The sequence below is a fragment of the Stegastes partitus genome, unplaced genomic scaffold (assembly GCF_000690725.1).
Source record: "Stegastes partitus isolate 25-593 unplaced genomic scaffold, Stegastes_partitus-1.0.2 Scaffold1425, whole genome shotgun sequence".
Taxonomy (NCBI): domain Eukaryota; kingdom Metazoa; phylum Chordata; class Actinopteri; family Pomacentridae; genus Stegastes; species Stegastes partitus.
Genome location: NW_007579156.1, coordinates 143,343 through 162,449, shown reverse-complemented (window position 1 = coordinate 162,449; position 19,107 = coordinate 143,343). Strand labels below are relative to the sequence as shown.

Here is a 19,107-nt window from a genome sequence, read left to right as displayed (position 1 = left end):
TGCTGCTGCTGCTGCTGTTTTATTGTGCGCCAGGGCTTTCAGTGCGTCGATAGGGGCAGCAGCGACGGAAAAACGCGCACCTGCTTTAGAGGCATTACGGTAGCGCAGCAAAAACTGTCCCCCCGCAACACACACACACTCTCCACCACTCGTGTACACACACACACTCACACAGTCCCAGTGATTCAACCCTGATTTCCAGCGAACGAGCGAGCAACAGACGGGATGCCAAAAAGTGAAGACCGGTGGAGAGGTTATACGCGCTGAATCAGCCTCTTGAAGAGATAGCAGGAGGGGGAGAAGCAGAAGCAACTAAACAAAAAAAGACAACAACAACAACAAAAAAAAAAAACGAGAAGCGGCGTTGTTTCTCCGCGGCAACTTGCGCACAGTGCCAGAGTTTTAGCGGCAGTATTGTTCTGACTTCACTCCAGAGGGGCCACTCCGAGGAGAGAGGACGCACACAAAAGGGAAAAAGGAAAAGGACTAACGAGCACGCTTTGTCGTTTAAAGTAATGGTGCTGCGGTCTTAGATCCTAGATTTCTCTGTCTCTCTCTCTCTCCTCTCTTGTTTCTTTTTTTTTTTTTTTTTTTTTTTTTTTTTTTTTTTTTTTCGTCCCGTCGGTTTGTGTCCCCCCTTTTGTCGCCGTGAGAGAGAGTGGACGCGCCGGGGGTTTGAGGAGCAAGAAGCGGGCTGTCCACATGGTCCAACCACTGGCGTGAAAGTTGACTTCTTCAGAAACCAAGAGAACAGGTTGATGCATTATCTACACTTTCCTTTCCCCCCCTTCTTCTTCTTCTTTCTTTCTTTTTTTTTTTGTATTATCTTCCTCACGCTTTCCTTCCATTGAAACTCTCTCCTACACACGCTCGCCTCCTCGACACGCTAAAAACTTTTCATCGCACGTTGTTTGTGAAACTCCACCAAGTCAGCCTTAATAATATAATCGGCTATTAGAGGAGGTTTGATCCAGCGGCCGCTCTCGGGAGTTTTTGTTTTTTCCTCATCCACACTTTCCGTCCGTGTTTCATTCTAACTTTTGACTCCTAAAAGTTTTGACACTTGAACAAAAAACATCCTCTTTAAAGCAGTTGATTGTATGTTCTTTTTTTTTTTTTTTTTTTTAATTCTTCCCTGGAAAGAAAATCGAAGTTTGTCTCTGTGTCCTCTTGCGCACATGTTCAGAAAATCCTCTTCCAGTCGTGTATCATTTGAACGATGTATTTGATCCCTAATAATTGATCAAAGCATAGATCGGTGGGATCGGGAGGGCCAGCGTTTGGATAAAGTGTCCGAACTTTTTTTTGCTTTTGAAGCAACAAAAAGTTTTTTTTTTCCCCCTCTCTCTCACAGGTTTGGACTAACTAAGATGTCGGGGGTTGGATTTGAAAGGAGGAAAGATACAAAGAAAGCAACTTTGGCTGTTAATAACTCTTTGATAATAGACGCCGACATGGGTTATGTGGTGATAATTTTACGCAAACGTCTCCAAGCTGAGAATGAGCGCTTTGTCATCGCTTTCTACCTGTTTAAGTGGAGCTGAGCCGCTCAGCTCTGTCCTCTGCTCAAATGTACTTTCTGACAATTAGACAATAAGGTTTAAAATTATATTTAAAAAAAAAAAGCTCGTTGTAGCCTTCATTGGAGAGAATAGAGCTCTTGTCTTAAGAAGAAGAGGGGGAAAAAGCAGCTTTCTTGTTGACATGGTCAATAGGTCTGCGGACAATACTTTCTTTTCAAACCATTTTGACTTTTGAAACTGGAACCGCTTTGTGAGCTCCACTGAGGTTTCATGCGCCTGTTGGAGTTTCAATAAATTCTACCGGATTAAGGAGATAATAATAAATTATCGGTGGATGTTTTAAAGAGCTGCAGGAAAGTTGCTCTTGCTTTGTAAAACTTCTACTTTTAACCAGATTTATTTTTAAAAGATGCGAGGGTTTGTAGAAAGTGATCAGAAGTGTATTTAAACCTTGATTAGTTCTTCTTTTAAAAATGCGTGAATGAGACTGATCGGATAAACGGACGTTTTTGCTTTTTAAGGATAAAATACATCTCCAACACATTTCGAGCTGACTTATAAATTTAGAAATTGAGGAGGATGAAGTCTGTAGCAGAGCCTCGCATTGACCTGTGTTTTTCCCTTTTTGCAGTCGTAAACCGCCTGAAAGTAGGCCTGCACCACAAAGGGAAAGATCTATTTTTTTTTCCATAGAGGAAAAAAAAAGAAGAACTTATTACCGAGATATGATAAATATATTTAAGTATATGATAATAAGATGAACAGTTTAAATAGAGGCTTCTCTTTTTTGGATTCTGCACAACACGCAGGATGCAACTTTTGGAGAAATTGAAGTTTCTCCTGTTGTGTTCTTTTTTTTCTTCTCCCTTAAAATATCATCATCATCATCAGATATCAGGCTGCACATCCCCGCAGGTCAGATGGACTGATTGAAAGCTGCAGAGCCACCAAAAAAAAAAAAAAATAGAGAGAGAGGGAGAAATGAAATGACAATTAATTGCTGTTAGTTGTCTGTCATTGAGAGAAAAGCATACAGGCCGTGTGGGTGCACACCCTGACATGGGCATTATTGCCCCGTGATTGATGGGCGCCGGGGCATTTGGCATAATTAATTTTATTTACTGTGTCCCCTCTCTCTCTCTCTCTCTCTCGCTCTCTCTGTCTCTCTCTCTCTCTCTCTCTCTGTCTCTCTCTCTCTCTCTGCTGTTGTGTCTCCCCCCTCCTGTCCTCTGTGGTGGCATTTCCGCGACGTGATGACACACTTTTAATTGCACTTTAATAGAAGATCCAGCGGGAATGAAAAAGCTCTTAATCACGTTTTATGACCTTGTCACAGTTGTGGTGTCAGACAGGAGAGCAGGTATTTTGTATTGGCTCAGAGGTTGCTGGTGTTGAAAAAATAATAATAATATAAATTCAAACTTTATTTCACCTACAAACACAACAAGTTGTTGCCTTTAAAAAAAAATAAATGAAGAAGACAGTAAAGTTTTTAATGCAGAGGGGCCTTCACGCAGTCTCACATTGCAGTTAATTTAAATAAGCAGAATTGGAATTGATTTTTAGTTGACTTGTTAATTTCAAGACAGGAGAGGCTGAGTGTGTTTTATATGCTCATCAGTTTACTTCCAGAATTGTAAGTAATGTTGAAATAATTAACACAGTTTGTGCAGGCAGTGAATCTGTTTTATATAGTGAATTATTATGCTAGAAAATGTTTAAAATCTTTCCCTTAAATATGTGAAATATAAACGAGTTATTTCTAAAGTTGCTTTTCTTTTTTGAAAATTCAGATTTTCACTGCTGCCTGTTTTATCATCTGCTTCATTTCTCTTTGGTACAGTGAAGCCTCAGCAGCTGGTTTGGCTCAGTGTAAGAATGATTTCTTTTTTTTTTTTTGTTAAACTGCAGGTCTGATTTAAAGTTACAATACAAATTCAGTTGTTTGGAAATTTACATTTCAAATTTACTAACTGATAAGCCTTCGCAAAGCTCAATAAAATAACTTACAATGGAGCTCAGGTAGAACTGCAAAACACTGCTGAAGAATAAGAGGAGAAAATAAAAGTCCTTTTTTAAAAAATTTCTATTCAAACACACCAGCATTTACCAGCAGTATAAAAATAATTAAAATCAAGTGTAAAGTTATCATTTCTGTGTAGTGCTTTGCTCGTTGATAGGCTATCACATCACTGACAGGCTTTTCATGAAAATATAATAAGAGACAATGAAACAAAAGAGTATTTGAGAGGCAGAAGTAGTTATTTGGGGGGAAAAAAAAGAGTGTACGTGTGCAGGAAGCCAGAGGTGTCAGAGACAGATTGACTCTCTCTGCTCTCTGTCGGCTATTGTGTGCCCGTGTCTGTGCGTTCGCCTCAGCTTTGCCACCTTTTTTCATCCGACTTGCTTCAACACTTTTCCCGTCTTTGCTTTTCTTTTTCTTTTCTTTTTTTTTCTCCCCCTCTTCTTCTCTCCTCTCAGCAGCTGTGTCTTTTCCATGTCCTGTTTTGTTTCATTGTTTGCAAGAGTCGCTCATGTACTGCTGATTTTTATCAGTTTCAGACTCTGCTCTCCACCAGACAATTGTTTCTGTTATGCTTACTGACACATTACTTAAATGATGATTTTCAGCCTGGTCCAGTGTGAGTGTATGTGTGTGTGAGAGTGTGTGTCGGGGTGTGACTGGAGCCATGCATGAGACCGTCTAGAGACAGGCAATAATGGCTATGAATCTCATGCGCTTTAAAACCCCTTCAGCACGATTAAAAGCCACCAACATGATTGTGTTAGTCCATAAACTCACTCAGAGAGTCCTTACCTCCAGCATGAGCGCGTGCGGATGTATGTGTGGAAGAGTGTATATATCTGAGTGCGGGAGTGTGTGTATATGAGAGTGCTTTTTTCTCAATTCACCTGTCCTGCTTGAGTGAAAATGGACAGTATTTGAAGTTTTAAATGTCCTGTGCGTCGGTAGCATTGATGGCTTGCCTGTCCGTCTCTACATCTCTCGCGCTCTCTTCATTAAAACCCTCCTGCTATCCCAAACCCACAAGTCTGAGTGGGCTTTTGGCTCCAAAGTGATGTTGAAGAGCACCCGTATACGACACTGCTATACATGTAGGGTTTGACCCATGATAGATACTCACAGATTTACTTGTATTGCAGCACTTAGTGCATTACCTGCTTAAAAGCTGAAATGGTTAAATTTTCAATATCCTTTAGATGGGGTGTGAGAAAAGCAAAAAAAAAAAAAGAGAAAAGAAAAATTGTGCAGGGAGAGAAAGCATGTTTTTAAATGGAATTATTCTAAGTGTTGGTCCTGAAGCTGACATTATCGCAGAGCTGCACACATTTCAGCTGAACATGTGTTGGGCTTTAAATGAGAACGGACGAGAAGAGAGGAAAATGTACAGATCATGGCAGCTGTGTAATTATGTGTTAAAATTAAGCAAATTTTAAATTATTGTATCGTAGATTTTTATAAAATAGATTGGTTCCTTTTCAGTTTTTCCAGTGATGTGGAAAAATATAAAATGTAATCACCGAACACCATTAGAAAAGCAGTTACGGCTTGTTACCGTTTTTTTTTTAAATTGTTAATGAAATATAATCGACAAATTAATGGGTTAAAAGAAGGTGTTATCGTATGTGGACGGCCAGCAAGTGGGGGAATGTTCTGTTTGTGTATTGAAGTGATTGACTGCACAGTGAAACTGCCGCCACATTGCTTTAGACTGAGGCCTGATTATACATGTGGTTCTAATTGAACCTGTTATTTAGGAGAAGCTGAGAGCCGAATACTTGTGTGAAAGTGTGTGTCTGTCTGTCTGCGTGTGCGTATAATAAATCCTGCACATTTTTCAAAGCTGAGATGTGTTGTTGTGATGGGTCAGGAGACGGTGTGTCGCACGGTGAAGTTGCAGGACAGCGGGGGGAGAACAGCGAGAAGATGCTTTTAGTGGGTCTTTTAGGAAGTTGAGCACCTGTGAGACGGGGGAGATATCGTCTTTTTGTTTTCGCCTTTTGTGGCTTTCGAAAGAGCTGTCACCGCTTACGTGATGACAGCAGCCCCAGTTTAATACTCCCAAAATTTACGCGCTCTTCCCCGCTCTGATTGATAAGGTAATCATTTCGTCTGACACAGTGGTTTAGCCTGTGGTCATTAACATGTCTGTGCATTTTAGATGAGCCATTTCCCCCAAGTTTTTCTATCTGTGTGCCGGGTGGCCGGGATGCAGACTCGCTTGGAGATGTTCCTCCAGCTTTGCAGAGCACCGGGCCCATTAACAGCTGATGGATGTGGGAAGGAGTGACCCAACAGCTCAGAGCGGAAGAGACTGTTTCCTATGGGTGTGTGGAGGTGGAGGAGGTGGGGTGGGGGGGAGGACAGCAGGGAGAGAGATAGAAAATATGAGTGAAAGGCAGTATGAAGTGAAGGAAACAACAGTGTGAGGGTTATAGGCAATGGGTTATTATAGCGGAGGAAGCATTAGATCAGCCTCTCCAGAGTGCGCTTGGCACCTGAGGCCATGGCTGGAGCAAAGAGCTGGAGTTGAAGGAAAGGGCTGTGGAGTCTGGAGGAGTGAGAGCAGATTGTGAAGCGAGGCAGTCGGAGCTATCGAGTTTGATTTCAGAGACAGAGAGAAAGAGTCACAGAGCATCATGAGGTCAGTGGCACAGATCAGGTGGAGCACTTGAGATGTAAGCAGGAAAAAAAAAAAACTTAAAAAAAAAAACACCCGAGCGGTGGAGAAGCTGATAGAACGCCTGTTGTGTTCAAGCGGAGCATCTTCATGAAAAAGCTCTCATCGGTCGTTGCGTCCCCTGCTAACTCCGCATTGCTTCTGACAGCTGTATTTGTGTTATGGATTTTCCTTCACTCCATCCCGTCTCCCTTTCCTTTTCCCTTGCCTCCGTCTCTCAGTAGTCGGCTCCCCTCCTCTCCGTCGCCGCCACCCTATGACCTTTTGTAAGCACTTCATCAGAGAGCCGTTGGTGTTTTCTAAAGCACTGCGACAAAATGACAGGGCAGCCGTCAATCGAGCGGGTAACCGAGGGAGCGGAGCAGTGGAAAGCTTCACTCAGAACAACAATGTGACTAAACTTTCTGCAGCACTGCTTTAATGTGTATTGAAAGGATGGCTGTGAAGGGTAGGTGACAGCTGTGAAGCGCAAGGCTCCCGAATGTTATGGATACACACACGGACACACGCGCGCACGTTTTTTTTTTTTTTTTTTTTTTTTTGCACATTTCATAAACCATCTGACTGGAGAGAAGCATTACACAGCTCTTGAGTGCTCGTTTGTCCGTGCTGCTGTGGCGGGAAAATCTGCCGAGCGGACGAGTGAGCGCTCTGATGAAATGCTGAGATTCACAGCAGAGTGGGAGCTCACAGGGATTCACATCAAGGGCCATAAACTCACCTGCAAATAATAATAACAGCACAGATTTAGATTTCGTCACTCATCAGTTTCATTTTTTTTTATTCTACATTTAGCAGATTTTATGATAATCTGATATATTTTAGCTCTTTTTTTTTTTTTTTTTAGTTTTTAACGCTTCAGAATATTTGAATCACTTCCACCAGGACGACTGTAGATTAACATATGATGATAGGAAATTAGCAAAGCAGCATTTCCCCTCGTCCCTGTTCCTCGCCAGCCCGGACCAGGGAGGTAATAACCATTTAAATGCATCTCATTATGTTTTCTAATCCGTAAAGTATCAAGATGTTGGCTAACGCAGGCGAAAGTGAGGCTGGAGCGTTTGGCGTGCAACTGCTCTTTTATGGTATTAGTATTTGCGGTATTAGTTCTGGGGGGGACATGGGATGCCTACTTAAGCTATTAGCATGTGAGGCGCCGTGGGATGATCCATCCCCTGACAGGACGAGCTGTTAACCAGTGTTAAACCAAATCACAATAGGCTGCCTGGGTTGACGGATTGACAGAGCTCCCTCTCACCACTTGCCTGGGCCGCCCCCTTCCTTCCTCCCCAGCGACATAACCCCACATAAAGATTTGTTCATGTTTGAAAGGCAGCAGAGCTGGGGAATTTTTTTTTTCTCCCCAAAAACTTCTAGAAGAAATGTTCAGAAATATTCTTTTAGAGTAAATGTGATAAATATGATCTGGCCCACAGTAAAAGACTCAATTCTCGATGTCTCTCTCAACTTCTGACCTCATTTTTTTTCCTCCTCCCTCTGCTTTGCTGTGATGGTGAAGAGACTGTGCAGGCTTTTGCCCAGTGGGGTCTGTGGCTTTTATAGCAAGGGGAGACAGGAGAAGGAGGATAGTGATTGCCACCACTGGGAGATTTGCTCATAGGATGCTGTTGTGATCTGCATGTGTGCACTCTCATTGTACGTGTGTGTGTGTGCGTTTGTGTGCGCGCACATCCAACCGCAATTACCTGTCAATCAATGCCTGACCCTCCACCTCTCTCCTCCTCAGACAGAATTCCTCAAGTTTTAGGTTTTGTTTTTCAGTCGGCTCTCGGAGGGAAAGGAAAGCAAACAGGTCGTCGCTTTCCCAAGTTGTGTTTTTGTTCTTTTGTTCTTTCGTGCATTTCTTTGATGAGGAGGCTGTCTGTCGTTATTTTTTAATACCTTGTCTCATATTTATCAGATTTTTTTCAAAAGAGAAAAAAAAAACTTTTCCCAGCCGTGGTTGTGTGTTCGAGCAGCTCGTGCTGGTTCATCAGCGGCCGTTTTTTCACTCTGTGGCTGCTCGCTGAGCATTGAGACACTGTTAGCGTGTATGCGCATACACATGCACGCCTGTGTGTGGTGGGCATTGTTGACCGAGAGACATCTGCCACTAGATTATTCCCAGCTGTTATCTGAATAATTGTGTAATCCCCCTCCCTCTCTCCCTCCCTTCCTCCCTCCCTTTTTACTCCCTCCCTCCTCCTTCTCCTCCTTTGCTCCCTTCTTGCCCCCACATCACTTCTTCCTCAGACTGATGAGACGGAGAGTGATGAGTCTCTTTTCTGGGTGGCTCACCAGGCTTTTTTGCAGGAGTGTTTATGAGTTTGCGTATATATGTGTGTGTGTGTGTGCGAGTGTGTATCTGTGCAGCCCCCCGGTCACCGGTCGTTGTCTGACATTTGTAGAAGGATTTGAGACCCCCCCACCCCACCCCTCACACACACACACACACATACACACACATGCATGCTCACCTCCCTCCACCATCTCCTCACCCGCCTCCCCCTGTAGCTCTCGGGGAAATAAAAGTAGCCTAATCCTGCCAGATCAAGACTGCTGTCCACCACAGCTTTACCAGCCTGTGAATTAGAGCCAGCTCTCATGTTCCTGAGGAGAGAGAAGGCAGAGGGGTGTAGGTGGGTGTGTTTGCGTTGTGGGCCGCTGGCCTGTGAAGCAGCGTTAACTGTTTGGCGGCACAATCTTGGCTAAGGGGGTGGGGGTGGAGGGTTTGAGAGGAAAAGCAAAGCGGAAAGCAATGACAAACAAAACAGCAAAGAGGAAAAAGTAGAAAAGTGTTGTTTGTCGTACGAAGGAAGCGTAGTCTTTGATTTTAACAATATTTAAGTTCCTGCCTCACCATTTAAGGTAGTTTTCAGAGTACGAGGCCGCATATGATACAGTTCATATACCGTTATCAGATTTCTTTGCTAATTAAAGAAAAGTTTTCTCATTCTTTTTTTTTTTTAAAAACATGTATCACAGTTTCTGTTTCAACTTCAATACATCAACTCAAGTTTTAAAATGAAAAAAAAGAAGCTTTTATTTATTTTTTTTCTTTTAAAAATTAATTGAAATTAATTTTTTCCTGGATTAAAAGAGGAAAAAAAAAAAACATCATTCAAATATACTGCTGTCACATTCTCACTGTTCCACTATATCTACAAAGGCACAACACAATGTTTAAACGCTGACAATTTTTCTCCCTCTGCAGACAGTTTTGGCTGACTTCTAATGAGACACGTGAACTAAAAAAGAATATTTAATCGGGCCGTTTTATTTAGATTGCAATAAACAGTCAGCTCCTTCTGCTCCGCTCTTCGTTTTTTTTTTTTTTTTTTTTTAAACACTCCCCTCTGAATCAATTGTCACACGAATGTATCAGGATAAATGTTTGTGTCACTCATGAGGCTGCACACATACACCCAGCATGTGTGCCTGCAGTTGCCAGGGCTGCCTTCATTTCTGGTCCGTGGTTGGTCGGAAAGCGTTCTTTTCGCCGTTGGAGCTCCAATAGTCACTCAGTGTGAAGGGCTCAACACTTGCTCTCTCTCTTTTCTCATTCTTGCCTCTTATTGTGCTGCACTTTCTCCTGTCCATCTACTCTCTCCCCCCCCTCCACCCACCCTTCCCCATCCGAGCTCTCCCTCTCCGGTCCTCTCCTGCTCTCCTTGTCATGCCTGGTGTCTAATTATCACAGCTCTGTGTTCCCTCAGCCTCTTCATTACATCCAAGATGTCATCACAGTTTACCTCCAACGTTTGCTACCTCTGCTCGGGCCCCATTTCAATAGGAGTAATTCATTCAGTATTACTGAAATAACAAGTGCGTGACAAAATAACTCAAACGTTTTATTAACAAAAAACAAACAAATTGAAAACATTACTGGAAGATTCAAAAAGCCACATTTTTAAATATATGTATTCGCTGAAATATTTATGCATTGCTTTGAATGCAAGAAAACTTTTTTTTAAAATTTTAATTAGTAAGCTTATTGAACTGTGCTCTTACTCAAAGAATCAAAATTTGTGTAAAAAAAAAAAATAAAAAAGAGATGTTGAATTATATTTTATTCAGTCTGTTTTGTGATTGTGCCAAACTGTGCTTGCAGTGTTTTGTCAGCACATCTACTTGTCTCTGGACAAGTAGTAGGTGCTCCTCACACAGCATAAACAGTTCCCTGACAAAAACCTCAACGAGAGAGAGAAAAACGACTTTGTTTTCTTTTTCATTATTTCCACGATGACACTTTTCAAACTGTGAAAATACTAGAATGTGCTTCTTCAAACACTCAGGGCGTTTATAACCAGCCTGGGTGGTTAGATTAGCAGATGACACAATGCCCACTTGCCCATTGAAGGTCAGTGTTGCCGTATGCAACCTGTAGCCCTAATCGACAACTTCTGCTGCTGCAGGTTTCCATTGTCTAAAGGTCAGGCAGGAACAGTGCATTAGCTTTGGAAAGTAGTTAGCATAAACGAGGGAGGGGACTGAGGGAGGAACGAAGGACTAAAGTACAAAAACGAGGACAGGAGGGAGGGTGAGTGGCAATGAAACCCTGGCATGCTTTGTGGTGTCAGGCAGGCGTACGGCTTCTGGGGGCTTTGTGAAAAGTTTGCCTGCGAAACTTTGCTGAAGGCTGGGTTTGGTTTGAGCAGCTCCCCCAGGGGTTCGCTCTGAGAGTGGGTGGAGGGCGAAGAGGAGGAGGAGGAGGAGGAGGTGGGAAGGGAAGTGAGAATGCAACGAAGAGGAGGAGAAGGGAGCAGAGCGCAGAGTGCAGGCATGCCATCACAGTTGTCCGTTGTTACGGGGCACAGGCCCTTTAGTCGCTGATCTAAGAAACACAACTCCTGGCTCACGCCCCCTCCTTATCCTCCCCCCAACTCCTTTTCCTCCCTGTCCTCTCCCCTCTCTTTTCTCTGGGTTCTCCTCCTTGCCGCTCTGCCTCACCGTCTATCTTTCCCTTAGCTTTCGACAGATCTGCACTGTGGTTTGAGCGCTGGTTATTAACATACAGTCTGCATTAGTGGAACGCTGGCTGGGCCTATTTGCTGGTAATGAGGATAGGGGGCCTGTGCTGTATAGTAACCTCCAGTTGCGGGGTCAAGTTCATCCTGAGGAGGTGTAATTCTCTCCCTTCTCAGCCCAAACACATGACTGCACCCTGGGAGGAGGGGGGGAGAATGGACCGAGGTGGCAGTCTTCATCCCAAATTTGAATTTCTCATCCTCTTCTCTGCTCTTTCCTTCCTCTCCCTTGTCCCCTCTCTTCCCACAGGGTTAATTGAAGGGGAAATTGATAGTTCTGTGCGGTAATTGTGGCTTTGAGAATTCTCTGTCTCCCACAGAGAAAGATGAGGGCAGCTGTACCAAAGACAGAGTAACGTGCTGTAAAAGAAAAAGGGAGAGAAAAATATAAGCAGGAGAGGCAGACAGAATAGCAAATGGAAAAGCCCCCGCACCTCTGCTACGGCACCCCCTGGGTGGGGGTTTGATTGGTTGATGAGGGATCGGGTTGATTGGCTGATTGGCTGATGAACTGAGAATTCTTCGTAACTTTACCAGCCAGGCTCTCATAATCATTCAATTCATTATCCAATCAGAGAGACCCTCCATACTGCTCTGTATCCTCACTGATTCTCCTTTTAATTCTCCTTTTGACCCCCCACCCCCCCACACCCTTCTCCAATCCTCCCATACCTCCCTGAGGAGTCTGGGATGGACAGATGAGTGGAGCGCACTGTATCTGTTCGGTTCTGCTCTGCTGCTTGCTGAAGTAGAGAGAGACAAACTTATATTCCACTGATGCCAGTGCTGAATGGACTCTCTGCCTCTCTCTCTCTCTCCTTCAAGAGGGGCTTTTCTCTCCCAGGGGCAGAGCTTCATAATTAGTCTTCTTCCCGAAATAGAAAACTAGTTTTCTGAGGTGAAGTCAACCTCTGATGCATAGTTTCTGCAAATCTGAATTGATACAAAATGAAGTGAAATCTGTTACATATATAGATCAGAAAAAAAGAAAATCAATTTTCAACCCCTCAGTGTTTTTATGTTTGATTTTTACTAAAATTTAAAACCAACAGTTTAATTTCCTCCACGCAGAGAGAACATGATTAGACAGACATTTTGCTCCTGTAGTAACAGCAGGTGTTGTTTTAGCTCCTGGCTTAGTTGTTTAGTCTCAGTTCAGGCCACCCCAAGGCTGTCACCCAGGCAACGTTGTGTGCCTGTGTGCCTGTGTTGTCTTTATTTTATTTAATTTTCATCATTGTGTACGGAAATTTGTCAGCGCATTCATTTCTCTCTTTGACTTTATCTCTTCCATTGATTCAGTTTTTTTCTGCCCTGTTTTCCCACCTCTTTTTTTTTTTTTACCCCCTTCAGCACTCACACCCACCCACCCACTCCCCTCTGCCTCTCCCCGACACTCTCCTTTTCTCTTCCCCTCTTCCCCTCCCCTCTCCTTTCGCTTTCTCTGTCCGTTAATGAGAATGTGTTAACGAGAAAGAAAGATCTATTGGGTATAGCACAATTTATCAGAAAGGCAGAGGTTTGGAAGAAAAAAAAAAAGGCGCCGGGCCCTTCAAAGAAGTCCTATTCTTGTGGTTGTGAATGTTTGATGAGACAGTGAAAAGTTCCCCCTCTAACGTCATGGTGTCTGAACAGAAGAGAACAGAACCGTTCTAATCATGCCGCACAGAAAAAATGACTTCCAACCCGATTTAATTAACTGATAAGAAACGGCTTCAAATTAATTTTTCAAGGATGTTAGATTTTGATTAAGAAACTCCTAAAAGAAATAGACGAATAATCAATTTTTTAATCAACTTACCCAAATGGTAACTGGTTAATATGATAATTCTAGCAATTAGGGCAAATATTGTCGAGCAGCAGTTTCTATGCATCCTGTTAAAGGAATTATAATATCTTTACATCTAATTATCATGGTTATTTAATTTTTTTGTATGGCTACCTCTCAATTTTACCATTCATTTTTTTCATCTGCCATTATAGGGATAATGAAATGAGAGTTGGAAAGTGTAATAAGATGAAACTTTTATAAGGGCCAACCTGAATAGGGCTTTTCACGCACCCTGATTGGATAGATATTTAGGAAAGGGAAAGGGGAGTTTTTCAGAATGACATTATTTCTGCTAGTTTTACATGCAAAGCTGAGATGGATCTTTAGATGTATGATTCTTTTATTTCGTCAGCAGATTAAAGTAGCTAATAGCTCCTGGCTTCTCTGTGTGTATCCTCTCGTATTCATAAGCAGGTAGGCCCGGCCATGAATATGCTCACCGTTTCGAATCCTCAAAGTTTTGAAATCATTTATTCAGTTCCAAGAGAGAAAAACAGATTTATCTTTGAATGACGGAGAGATTAGGCTCTTCACCTGCTAGTGGCTATAAAATGTATATGTACCTGCGTATGTGTGTGTGTGTGTGTGTGTGTGTGTTTCCCTAATTGGACAGGTATTGAAGCAGAGGTGAAGAGGGGCCAGTTGAAGAGAGAGGGGGGCACAGAGAAAGAGCTGGCAGGGGGTCTGGGGCTTTAGGAGAGCATCAGAGAGACAGAGTTCTTTACTTCAAAGAAGGCTTACAGCCTGGACAAATGCTCACCGTGCTCACATGCCACTGCAACACACACACACTCCACATTCAGTGGCTCTTTTGCCTCTCATGAGATGAATATCCGTCCCCCCTCTCTCTCTCTCTCTCTCTCTCTCTCTCTCTCTCTCTCTCTCTCTTTCTTTCTCTCTCTAACTCTCTCTCTAACTCTCTCTCTCGGCGTCTCTGCTGTATCCCTTCGCTCCCCACATGCTGAACATCAGTGGAGTCGCGCATTCAGAGGGAAATATTGACAAAGCATTTGGAGAGATGGAATGGTTCCTTTAATTATATGCTGCTCTTATGATGCATGGTGTTTCTGTCTGGCTGCTTACACATACACACACACACGTGCACACACACACACACACACACAGGCTCACGCACGCCGATCAGCTGAATAGGTATTCCTGGCACAAAACCCTGTATTGAGCGTACATATTCAATTAGCAAAACTCATTAGCAAAACTTGGCATTTGTTGTTGTTTTTTTCCCCCTCCTTGCTCAGAATTAATGGTTTTGATATGCTAATTAGCGGGTAATTTAATTTCAAAAGGCCTCAATTAACAGCAGCGTTGTGGACACGAGGAAGTTAAGCAGCATAATCTAATTTGCATTAGTAACGAGCAGGGAGTAATTAGTCTCTAATTAGCCACTTCAGACAGCACTTGTGTTTACTTTCCTAATGAAGTGGAGGGGCTTCTTTTTTATACAGGGAACTGTGTGTGTGTGTGTGTCTACATGCAAGCGTGTTTATGAGAGGGAGTGTGTGTGTGTGTGTGTGTGTGTGTGTTTTTGTGCATGACTAGTGGGGGGGGGGTTGGTTTGCTGGCTGGCATCAAAGCCAGAGTGGCATATGGCTTACAGTTTGGCTCTAGTTACACACATGTTCAACCCCCCCAAGTACACACAAACAAACACTTCGACACACATGAACACACATGGAGGTCAGGCTCTCTGCCGTCTTATGCGATTGGACCCAAAGACACAGTAGTTTTCAATCCATTGAAACATCTCTATGAGCTCACTTACACTCGCCACGAGGGATTGATTGTGTGCGTTTCAGGGGTTTTTATCTCAATAGTGTTTCCTCTGGTATTTTTTTTTGTGTGTTGCAATAACTTGCAATGTTTTCATGTTTTCTTTTTTGTATATCCAGACACTTGCTGTAGTCTTTCCAAATTATGTTTTTTTTTTTTTTTTTGCATTGTGAAGAGCATAAATTATTGTGTGTGACTGATGTTGTTACAAACTGTGGTTGCCGGTCAGTCTAATGCAGGGTTTATTTCTGGGATACGGTTGCCTATTGACAACACAGCAAAACAGAAAAGGAAGGGTGAGACAGCTGAATAGATGGATAAACAGACAGCCGCGTGGCACTCTTGGGGTTTTATTCCCCTTCGTTACTATCTTTTCAGTGATCAGGAAACATGTCCTGAGCAACAATCAAGGAAAATAGTGAACAAATAAAGTGCAATCTTTTCTGGGATGAGCGTTCCAACAGTTTGAACTTTTCCATTCATGGCTGTGTCCAAAACAAGTTGAAAACAACAGGCTTCCTCCTGGGCTTTTTTTTTTTTTTTTTTTGGGGAAGGGAGACGGGGTGGAAGGGTTTCAAGGGGAGCAGCATAGAGGGGTTTTAGAGAAGGGGGGGTGGACAAGCAGCTGCCCTATTAGCCCAAATCTGTTGTTCAGAGGAGGTGGGAGGAGGGTGGAGCAACACCACTGAATTTCCACAAAGGAAAGCACACACTTTTTTTTTTCACTTTGTGTGCAAAGAGGGCTATGTTCTCAGATTATGCCACAAATTAGCGTACGTTTAACCCCCAACACTTCCTCAGGTGTAGATCTTGTCTTATTTTTACCCATAATCCAGTGCACAGGACAGAAGAGACCGTGGGGACCCCATTAACTGACAGCCACTCTGATGGAAGGTGTTTTTCTAAAGACTTTCCCCCAACCATCCCTGGGAATAATAAGCGAGGTCACAAAGCTGGGTGACTTCCTGCTGCAAAAAGCAGGGTCAGAGCCCCGGTTGGCAGAGGTAGTCAGCACTCAATGGACATGACTTGGAACGCACACACACACAAACACACACACACATAGAGTGAACGGATAGAAACCCATAGAGTAGAACTTGTATGATTTACACGTGCCAAGAGCAGAAGCTGCAAAGAATTCAATAAATATAATGAATGAAGGCGATGCAGTGATTATGAGCCTGTTTCTAGTGTTGACCTCTACCCATACGCACAGTCACAGATTTATTGGCACAAACATCCGCAGATATGCACATACACACACAAACACTCACACATACACATCCATAAATAGGCAACTGATTTACAAATGAGCTGACCTGTGTGTTGGCCTTGCTCTCAGATAGGCTCACACCCCCGCCAGGATGCATAAATCACAATGGACATGCATATGCATGAGCATCTGAGGAGGTGGGATAAGTGCGTGTCTGCATGTGTGCGTATATGTGTGTGTGTGAAAACTAGCCGGCAGCAGTGCTTGTATCGATTATCGAGGCTTAGTTAGGTGCCTTTTATTTCACTGAGTTAAAGTCAAGGACCGTGGACAGGCCTCGTTCCAGTGTGTGTTGCTTTTGAATGGAGAGAGAGAAAGAAAGACAGAAAAAGGAGGAGAAAGAACTTAACTGTTCTTTTTTTCCTCTTTTTAGTAGCATCCAGGGATAGCACATCACATTAATGGAACAGAGATGACGTTTCACATCTCTTCTGTCTCTGGAAGAAGTGGTTTTGGTGTTGGACCTTTGCCTGATGTGTGTGTATATGATGTGAGCTGCTTTAACCTCCTCTTGTTTTATGGACTTATACATGGCTCTGGATCTCACTGCTGCTAGATTAATTTACACACCACTCACACATGCTTGCCAAATCTCCCTCTGTCTCTCTCTCTCTTCCTCCCTCGCTCCTTCTCTCTGAAGACAGAGCAGAAATTGCCTGGTGAGGTAAATAAATTACTTCCATCGATTGCTGTAGTTGTAGAGTGACTTTATCACAGTTTGACTTGTCCAGATACAGATCAGCATGTGACAGCGTGTTTTTATAATGTGCCACTGTGTCTGTGTGTGTGTGTGTGTGAGAGACTTAGTTTATGTGTGTGAGTGCGCGTGTTTGTTGGTGTGTGTCAGCTGCAAAAAATCAGTGTAAAATCTAAATGATGGGGATCTCAGCATATTAAAAGTTACCGCTAGAGGTACTGTATTGTCCATAAGCTGCGTCTGTGTGTCTAATTGAAACAGGCCACCATGTGCATATTGAAAAGCAGATGAATTAGGTTGGTATTATTAGAACAGGTTTTAAAGCTCACCCTGTGGCTACATAGGTTGTTTGGCTGATTGAGTTTATCTCTTCCTTGTTATCCATCAGCGCTAGTCGCTGATAGCCGATAGGAGCCGCAGATAGATGACATCTTAATGCAGCTAATGCCGATACCTGCCTCCGATTAGGCTTTATCTACGTACCTGTTGTATACGTGCAATGTGTGCGGCGTCTTTAGGCATACCTTAACCCCCGTGCTCCACATTTCACTTCATGGAAAGAGGTTAAAAGTTCACCAAAAAGTGCAGAGGTCTCCCGTGTGTGTGTGTCTCTCTGTGCTTGTGCGTAGCAGTCTGGGACACATGCTGTTTTAATAGTCGCTGTGCTGACGTTACTGCAGAGGCCAAGAAGCCACCGTTAAAAAGACAGGATTTGGAAAAAGAGCGAGAAAAGTCCTCATCTGTTTGCATTAAACAGTGGAAGAACTGACCAGTGAAGGAGCAAATGAGCGGCAGACGGCTAAAAGATATCTGCTTTTCTGGCTATGACCTTCGCTACAGCTTTTCTTCCCTCATTCTCTTCGAAAAACACCTTATTTTATTCTACATCTCCTTTTAATCTCACTTCTTTAACTGCTTGATCACTGGTGTTTTCATTTGTCTGATCTTTTTTTTTTTTCTCCTTTAAAACATAGACACAGTCTAAAATAAGCATAGCCCATGTGGATATGACGAAGGACGGAAATGGCAAGCTGGCAGTTTTTTTTCTATTTTATTTACTCTTGAGCGTGATTCCTCATGGTTTATTCTGTCCAGTCTGCCTGTCATCTGCACTATCAGGTTATTTTCTGAATCAGATGCTCCTGATTTGAGAATTAATTAGGCAGTGCGGTGGCATCAGGGCTGGGATTTTGGGTTTGTTCGCTAGCTATTTTAGTAGCTAATTACTGAGGGGGAGAGTGTTAATTGGAATTCTCTTAGATAATGTGAACTCCTCTTCCCCTTTTCTCCCCCGCCTCCACTAGAGTTTAATAGAAAACCACAGCACTTAATAGACTCTCCCTCTCAGTCTCTTTGTATTTTATTTTTATTAATATTTTTTTAGTGTTTCTGACAGGAGCCCAGCCGATGCACCTGGAGACGTGCGACATTTGTGGTCGCGCTGCTTCTGTGCATGCGTGTAGTGTACGCTGGTGGTGGATGCTGTACTCCCAAGAAGTGACATATAGAGCAGTAATCCTCTCAGACTTCAACAGGATATTGATTCCTTTTCTCTCACTGACTAGCACAGTGTTAGATTTCACATGGCACGGAATGACAGGGATGCAGAGCTCAGTGACATGCCACACAGACCTGTGAGCTAAATAAGCGAAGCATAGGAGAATATATATTCAAGGAAAAAAGGGGACTAGATTAAGATCCTAACAAATGCGCAATTAATGCTGATTGTATTTAAATTCAGGGGGAAAAAAGCGTCATTTTGATAAAAGTCTTTTTGTAAGGGCTTGCTCCATTTATTTATTTATTTAGCTCTTGCTTAACTTTTGTTGCAACGATAACGAACAAAACCTGCGTTGTGACTGCTCTTTTTCCGTAGCCTGAGGGGTTAAAATGCTAATTCAGCGCTGCATAAGTAGGACGATATAAACATTAAAAAAAAAAGAGAGATTTTAATTTTAAAGAATGTTTGAAATGAAACAATACTTGCATTTGGATGTTGTTATAATTGGAGCGAATGGCTGACTAGATAAACAGCCTTCCGTTGCTGCTGTACGAGCACACACTTGGGGGTCTTTTCATATCTGTGCTCTGTTTAAAAATTAAACTCCTAACCAGCATTAAGCTGGGAAGGAGGGGGAAAAAATTAATATACAGTGAGAGAAGACTAATCAGAGATCTGTGGTTTCATTGTAATTCTTCTGTCGTGCTAAACTGCGACAAAAACATTATTTAACATCTTTACCTCCGCTTCAGCCACTCAGA

At 42.9% G+C, this 19,107-nt stretch overlaps 1 protein-coding gene across 3 annotated transcripts in view; it reads left to right on the top strand.

Annotated features, from left to right (window-relative positions):
• Positions 1-198: 198 nt before the first annotated feature.
• Positions 199-19,107, top strand: part of foxp4 (forkhead box P4) — a 95,893-nt gene continuing 76,984 nt past the window's right edge. For all 3 annotated transcript variants that reach the window (XM_008299499.1, XM_008299498.1, XM_008299495.1), the window contains exon 1: positions 199-754. The gene's annotated coding sequence lies outside the window, so the exon portion shown is untranslated. The remainder of the gene's footprint in view (positions 755-19,107) is intronic.